Genomic DNA, 8,433 nt, shown 5'->3' with positions numbered 1-8,433 from the left:
AGTTCTCCAATTACAGCTGGCCGGGCTCCAGAACAACTGTTCTCCTGAGTCCTGGCAGCTATAACCCGAGTCTTAGCACCATCTAGTGATAAAGAGCTCCAGTAGCAATGGGGAGAAAGGCTGGGGAATGGGGACCGACTGTAGGCTCAAGAAGGAAACCCTGAGCTTAATTATTTTATAAAGCAGCAAGAAATTAGGTCAAATGTGAAGTTAGCCGAGAGGCCCAACTTGGGTGACTCAGAGTCCTTTCTGTTGGTGATGGCTTAATGAGTAAATCTCAGAACATGTAAGAAACAGCCAACTAGGATCCTTAAAACATGAAAAAGTCAAGAAAACAACACCTGTGTGCCGTGGTCCACTTGTTCCTTTTTTAAGTTACCGCTTGTCCCGATTAACTCTTTTCCTTGGGAGGAAATGTACTTTTGAGGAACCAATGGTGTAGAACTCTGAAAACCCAATAAAAGCACAAATTATTTCATTAAGAGTATATATGTCTTTTCAAATGTCTTTTTTTTTTTTAACCTTCACCAGAGTGGGATGAAAGAAATGTTAAAAATCCCGGGTGCCCAGGGGCGCCTGGGTGGCGCAGTCGGTTGAGCGTCCGACTTCAGCCAGGTCACGATCTCGCGGTCCGTGAGTTCGAGCCCCGCGTCGGGCTCTGGGCTGATGGCTCGGAGCCTGGAGCCTGTTTCCGATTCTGTGTCTCCCTCTCTCTCTGCCCCTCCCCCGTTCATGCTCTGTCTCTCTCTGTCCCAAAAATAAATAAACGTTGAAAAAAAAAAAAAAATCCCGGGTGCCTGGGTGGCTCAGTTGGTTAAGCCTCAGACTTTGGCTCAGGTCATGATCTCACGGTTCATGAGTTCAAGCCCTGCATCAGGCTCTGCACTGGTGTTGTGGAGCCTGCTTTCAATTCTCTCTCTTCCCCTCTCTCTCTCTCTCTGCCCCTTCCCCATTTGAGTTCTCTCTCTCTCTCTCAAAAATAAATAAACTTTAAAAGAAAGTCTTTAAAAAAAAGAAGAAGAAAGAAATGTTAAAAACCCAAACATGTCAGGGCACCTGGGTGGCTCAGTCGGTTAAGTGTCTGACCACAGCTCAGTTCATCTTCTTGCTGTTCACAAGTTCGAGCCCCATGTCAGGCTCTGTGCTGATAGCTTACAGCCTGGAGCCTGCTTCAAATTCTGTGTCTCCCTCTCTCCCTCTTCTTCTGCCCCTCCCCTGTTCATACTCTATCTCTCTGTCTCTCAAAAATAAATAAACGTTAAAAAAAATCCAAATATGGTTGACTAGCAATATAGAAAATATTAAAGACAATTCTGGGAGAAGGAAAACAATATCAAAAACTTTAGTGCTTATGGAATGCTCGTGGGCACATCCCCTTAAAACTCACCAAAACATTTTATCTTTGCTTTCTAAATTACTTTCTGGTTGCCAAAAGCAAGACTCAACCAACCAACGGAACAAATAAACACAGGTTTTTGGTTTTTGTTTTTTTTTAATCGAAAACTGAAGGAGAATGATGCGGTGTCTTTGCTGTATGATCTGTCCCCAGGAGCCGTGCTCCTGAGACCACCTTCTGGGCAAAGCAAACATTTAAAAGGGTGGCTGCTTTACAGACACTTGAGGGAAGAAGGGCCTTTGAGTGGGGAGCAAGACTGACCGGTCCTATGTATAAACTGTCTCTGAAGGCAGATCCCATTGTAGAGCATAATCACATTCGCCAAAAAGTAATCTACATCTGCAGAGTGCATGACTCTATAAACCTGTTCCCACTAACTGCTTACTGGCTGACACCTACTTACATCACTGATATGCAGTAATTATTATTGCACGACCCCAGAAACACAGATAGTATAACACTGAAACCAGACCATTCCACTGTAGGGACCATATCTTCCAAACCAAAACCAAGGCCACTTGCATTGACAAGAACGTATGTGCACACCGGCGCAAAGGGGGAAGCGGGCCCTGCTAGGGCATATCACCTCTGCATTCTGTCTTGGGAAATGTGTAATCTAGAAGTGTCTGGAAAAGGCAAAAACTGCCACCAGAAAACGACTTGGCTCTTTTCTGACTGGAATCAGAATGAAATGGGCCGGATTCGGAGGCAGCTTTGAAGAAAGAGAATGACTGGCCGGGTGCAGTTGGTTCAGGCATTAACAACATAAAAGAATGTAGCAGTTATGAATGATGGACTCAGGAGGCAGGTCTGTGCCTGATTTTTACATTTTACCTGCCACTGAATATATGCCTCAACCTGTAAGCTTATTAGAGGTATCTCTTTTATATCTAATACAGTTACATAAAAGACCATATGTTCTATTTGGATCAGCTCAGTTTTACCTGACAAATTCAAAAAGAGTTTCACAGGTACAGCCTTGAAAAACAAACTCAAAACAAACAAAAAATTTAAATTCTAACAATGCTCAAATAGGTCACCAAAGCACTTGGGGAGAAGGTCCACTAGCTCAATGCAAAGTCATCAGCTTCATAATAAAATCCAACTAAGGGAAACCCCTGCAATTAATTTCATGGGGACTTAAAATATATTAGGTTCTTGTGAAAAATTACCTTCTGGACTGGCACCCATTGAAATGTAAATGTGTTCTTTCTTTAGTCTCCAAACTCCCCCATTTTTTTTCCTCCCGAAATTCCATTTGGAAACTGTGTATCTATCGATGTCACAGTCATTACCTCTTTTTTGTTGATAAGTGTGCTCTGCTTAGAGGTTTTTATAAGAGTTATCTTTCCTGTAATGAATACTCAACAATTCAGGCCAGTCTTTTCAGCTTGCTGGATGTAAGTGTCCCTTGATTAATGGACCTGTCAACTCGATCAGCGGTTATCATATGACAAAGGCTCAGCCTGAAAAATGTCACTTCTTATCCTGGCTGCCCAAGCACTTCTGGTTTACAAGCTTTGTGCACCTACCAGACGTACTTAGTGTTTCGTTTTGGGTTTGGTTAATAATAAAGAAAGTTACATGAAAGTAGATAATTGAACTACCTAATCCAATAGAAATAATTTCTTTTGTTCAATGTGCGTCATATGATGGAGTGTGGTTTTTGTCTTCCTATTTTTTTCACTTCTGTCGGCTGAATTGCTACCTAACCATTTACATCAATGTATAGATCAATATAAACAACATTCATTTCTGTCTCCATTCTGCCTGGAGTTAAAGCCTGGCAAGAATAGAGTTGCTTGGGAGGAAAAAAAAAAAATCAAGTCCTTAAATGAAATTATTCTGCTTTAGTAAGTCAAAGACAGAGTATCTGTTAAAATTAAGGCTGTATGCTTTGAAAGTCAATTTTGCATGTGCTTTTATGTGGTTGGGATCCATTCAATGGAGGAATCAGAGCCCTGAGATTATAAATGAGCAGAATTATGGGCAACTCTGAGCCTCTGGATGGACAATATTCTTTTTTTTTTCCCTAAAAGATTTTATTTTTAAGTGATCTCTGTACCCAACAGGGGGCTCAAACTTACAACCCCAAGATCAAGAGTCACCTGTTCTACTGACCGAGTCAGCCAGGCTCTCCTAGATAGACAATATTCTTGAAAAATTACATAACTGTCTGGATAAAATAAATTTCAAGGGTATTATGAAGACCAATGTTCCCAAAGTTATAAAACAGTGGACTACCTCAGTGTGTTCCACAATGTAAATAAAGGAAATCACCAAATGCCGTGCTGGGACCCCAATAAAAGAAGGAAAGCAAAAAACACATTGTCTCAATGTCTGGGGATATATATGTATATACTGTAGACCTCAAAAGAAACAAGGACTAGAGTATCGCATATAATTTCCCTAACTATAAAAATCTAAAATGTTCTTAAATAATAAGAAAGGGAAGAGAAGCCTAGAGCCAAAATAGCTAGACACAGCATCTCATGGAAAGTAAACGCAGGATGGCGTTTCCAGGGCTGGTGGAGGCTGGACCAGCCAGGACTTGAGGAATAGGATGAAGCAGGGACATCGAGGTCCTATAAATACCACATTCGAGCAACATCAAGACTAAAGGTCAAAAACCCAATAAAGAACCAATTGCAACATAGGAACGTTGTGGATGGCATCACATTCTAATGGCCTTGAGGAGAGTGAGTCTAGGCTAAGTAATAAAATCCTCGACCAAATACAAGGAAGAAAGCAAACTGTGGGGGCGCCTGGGTGGCTCCATTGGTTAAGACTCTTGATTTTGGCTCAGGTCATAATCTCATGGTTCGGTTTGTGAGCTCGAGCCCTGTGTTGGGCTCTGCGCTGACAGTGCGGAGCCTGTTTAGGATTCTCTCTGTCTCCCTCCTCAGCTCATAAGCACATGCTCTCTCTCTCAAAATAAATAAATAAACATTTAAAAAAAGAAAAAATATTTTTCAAGAAAAGAAGAAAGCTCATCGAAGATACCGCAAATATCCAGCTTACAAACGCAGGGAGGATCAAGAGATTTAAACACGCATTCAGCAGAAACTGAAGTTCATGATGAAATAAAACATTAGAGAAACCCACAACGTCTCTAGAGCTGACCACTTCATTGTTTCATTTTGCTGCTCTAAGAGAGCAACGGACCGTTCTACTAGATACTCTACAAACACCAAAAAGAAATGCCAAGGAGAACCACTCCCAATCCCCAAGCACCCGAGCACTGAGTGCTGTTTCTGGTTGTGCTATTCACTCTCCCAGCATTTGCTGACAATTTAAGAGAAATATTCGTATTTCTCTCATGTTAGCAACCTTGGGCATGTATGGTTAGGCTCCTGCTGTTTCCGGCAGGTGGGTGCCCTTTGATTTCCTTGTAAGCAAGTCTGTGAAATTCTGTGATTCAGCAAGCATTATTCCTTGTTTCGGTTTACTGTCTCCAGGGGCATTACTCATAGCTGGAAGGATTACCCCAGGTTAATTCAAATCTGGATCATACAAAGTTGTCTGATCTCCTTGTCTTCCAAAATCTCTTCTCCATTGTTGTCATGCAGTGTTCCAAAGGGGTAATTTAAAAGGGGATCTACCTGTGTCTCCAGTTCTACCCTTTCAGATAAACGTGGTTTCTGATAAAATGCAGAATATTATTTTTTGGTACAAACTTTTGTGGCTCATACTCCTTCCCAGCAGCTTTCTTTCCTGCTAAGTGCTGTTCATTAGAAATTTGCCCAGAGTCATCAATATATTTTCCTCTGTAGAAATGAGGCAAATCTGATTTTAAAACCTTTTGCTTTTAAAAACCTTAGGCTTATCTATGGAAGTTTACAGTCTTATCTGAATTATTCTTTTGGACTCATCTGGAAACACATTGAATTCTTTTGTCCCTTTCTTTAAGGAGCAAAAACACTTTGGTTTCAGAAACTTGGGAATGTGAAAGGGGGGGTTGACCACAGCAGTCTATATGCACGTTTCTGTACACATTGGTTATGGGGAAATACAACTTTTCTGGATTTCCCAGTGCTAATGCTCTGGTAAAAGCCCTCGCCTCCTGGGGCCCTTCACATGCCATGATAATTAGATCTGTAGTCATTAATCTAGGTGATTGCTCTTCTAAGAGGATGGGAAAGTCCCTCTTATCTCAGGGAGAGGGCCAAATGGCTCCAGCTGGACCTAGGGCCCTAGGTTAAGCCCCAAGGCACAGGAAGACTGCAGTGCTACATCTATAGGTAGGTATTTACATCAAAAGGAATGAAGTCGGAGAACTTGGAGAATCTACAAGGTGGGAAAAGCAGAGACATTGGAGGTGGTCTAGCTCCTGGAGAGATTATTTACACACCAAAGGGTTGGATTTAGGTTTCAGACCCATTAAGTATCCAAGGAGAGTCTTTCAAGAAGGGAGGTGAGAGCTATCTCCTTCCTCTTTATGAGCGAGAACCATTACTTTTCCTGGCACAGGACATTTGACCCCTGGTGAGAGGTAAGTTCTGGAGGAACTGGGGGTGGTGGTGATATACTTATTTCTTACTTTAAAAAGGTTAATAAGAAATCTGTCTCAGATCCAGAACACCTTGTATGTGTGCATTCAGGATAAATTAATAACAATGAACATTAAAAACCAAACACTGACAGACTGGGTTATTAGACTGCGGTGGATCTTTTCCCTCCTCATCCACCAATTACAACCAGCTCAGGAGAAGGTAGGGAGTAATATGTCCAATCACAAGCCTAGTCCTGTCTTTCTAGGCTGGGAGGTGCCCAGAATGTCTCAGGGCCAAGGTCAACAATAGAGGCTGCAGCCCTTTGTGGTGCAATTGGTCTGTGCTGAGTGGAGGTGCTAGGTGAGATACAGGACACCCAATCAAATGTGAATTTGGGATAAATAACAAATAATTAATAGCATAAGCATATCCCAAACATTGCATGGGCCATACGTATGCTTTAAAAACAAACAAACAAACCAACCAACCTCCATTCATTCTTCATCTGAAACTGAAATTCAACTGGGCATCCTGTGTTTTCATTTGCTAAATTTGACACTCTACCATGACGACAGTGACCTCTTGGGAGATACCAGCAACTCATGTCCATTGAAGGAATAAATTTATTTATTTGTTAAAGTTTATTTTTGACAGCGTGTGTGTGAGCAAGCAGGGGAGGGGCAGAGAGAAGAGAGAGACAGAGAATCCCAAGCAGGCTCCACACTCTCAGCACAGAGCCCAACGCCAGGTTCGATCTCACCAAGTGTGAGATCATGATTTGAGCCAAAACCAAGAATCAGACGCTTAACAGACTGAGCCACCTAGTCACCCCTGAATGAATAAATTTAAAAGGCCACATAGACCTTTCTTTTCATTTCTGAAGGGATGTTGGAGACTGTGCTCAGATACTGAATCCGGGAAATGTTGACCCCCATACCTTATGTGTTATGGACCGAAGGTGTCCCCCCACCAATCCATGTAAAGGCCTAACCCCCCAGTGTGGCTGTGTTTGGAGATGAGACCTCTGAGGAAATAATTAAGGCTAATGAGGTCATAAGGGTGGGGCCTTGAGCCAATAGGGGTGGTGCCCTTATAAGTAGAGATAGCAGAGAACTCAAGCTGTCTTTCCTTGCGCACAGAAGAAAGGCTTTGCAAGGACAGTGGGAGAGCGGCCATCTGCAAGCCAGGAAGGCAGCTGTCACCAGAAACCAAACCTGCGATCTTGGGTATTCCTGTCTCCAGAACTATGAGAAAATAAATTTCTGTCATTTAAGCCAGTCAGTCTGTGCTTTGTCATGGCGGCCCGAGCAAACCAAGGCAATATGGGTACAGTGAGCTCAGCAAACATGCACTGAATCCTCTCACGACCACCCTGAGGGATTGTTTTCTCTCTCCCAGCTTGGAGATAGAACTCCTAAAGCTCAGAAAATGATAGGACAGTGCTCAGCACATAGAATTTTTAGAAATACTCATTTAATGAATGAAAGTTACCCAGCTGAGGTGGCACTGAACGTCTGTCGCAGAGGCGGGATAGTGGCCTCTGGGGTCTTTTCACTGTTTCTGCCTCCAGCCCAGGGCTGCGGATTCCCTGAGGATAAATCCCTTTGCCTGAGCACGTTTGGATGTCCTCATCTCTAATTTGGGTTTACTAATTCCCAGCCTGATCACCTCACAGCAGCACAGTGGACAAAACTAATTGAAGGAGAAGGCTCTTCCAACAAGGGGGAGCACAATCAACTGTGTTCTTAGTCTTACTCACAAAACACAGCAGGCAGAGGCAGACCAGTCTGAAGTGTTGTTAACGAGGAGGGATTGTCTCAAGGATCGCTGCTGCTGCTTCCTTCTGCAGGACAAGAGAGCTGGGAGGAACCTGTGGGAAATGGATCTTAATACCCAAGTTCTCCTTGTGGGGTAAATCACTGCCTCCCAGTGGGTCTCCCATCCACAGAGAAGCATTTGAATTTGATCTTGGTCAAAACAGTCTCCTCTCTCCTCCGTTCCCTCCTCTGAAGGTCTCTTCCTGGTGCTTGAATTTAGAAACCACAAGTGCCTGTACTGGACCAAAGAATCACACCCAGGGTGGGTGGCCTAGATCTTGAATTTTTAACATCCAGACAACTCCCCAAAGTATTTTTGTCTGCATCGGGGAGGTTTCTTTCATTGTGAGCAATGGAATCTAGCTCTGGCTGACTTAAGGCTGAGGTGAATTTATTCAAAATGCACAAGGTAGCCCATGTAATTAAAGAAAAGCTGAAGACCAGGCCAGGAAGGACAGGAACACGACAGTAACAGGGATCTGGGCAACGGGAACAAAGGGTGTGTGCAGTCAGGGTGTCGGGACCATGTGCACCTGTTTCTGTTTTCTCTCTCTTCCTCACCGTCTCATTGCCCTCCTAGCTGGATGTTTTCAGCTGCAGATAAGAGATCATGACTAAGAATGGCTTAATAATAAAGCTATTTCATTGCCTCATGTAACAAGTGCTCTGGAGATGAGTGGTTTGTGGTTGGTCGACCAAGTCACAGTCTACATCTCTGATTCTTTGG

The sequence above is a fragment of the Puma concolor genome, chromosome E2, assembly GCF_028749965.1.
Source record: "Puma concolor isolate L17-30 chromosome E2, mPumCon1.1.hap2, whole genome shotgun sequence".
Classification (NCBI taxonomy): domain Eukaryota; kingdom Metazoa; phylum Chordata; class Mammalia; order Carnivora; family Felidae; genus Puma; species Puma concolor.
Note: the sequence above shows the minus strand (reverse complement) of the source record.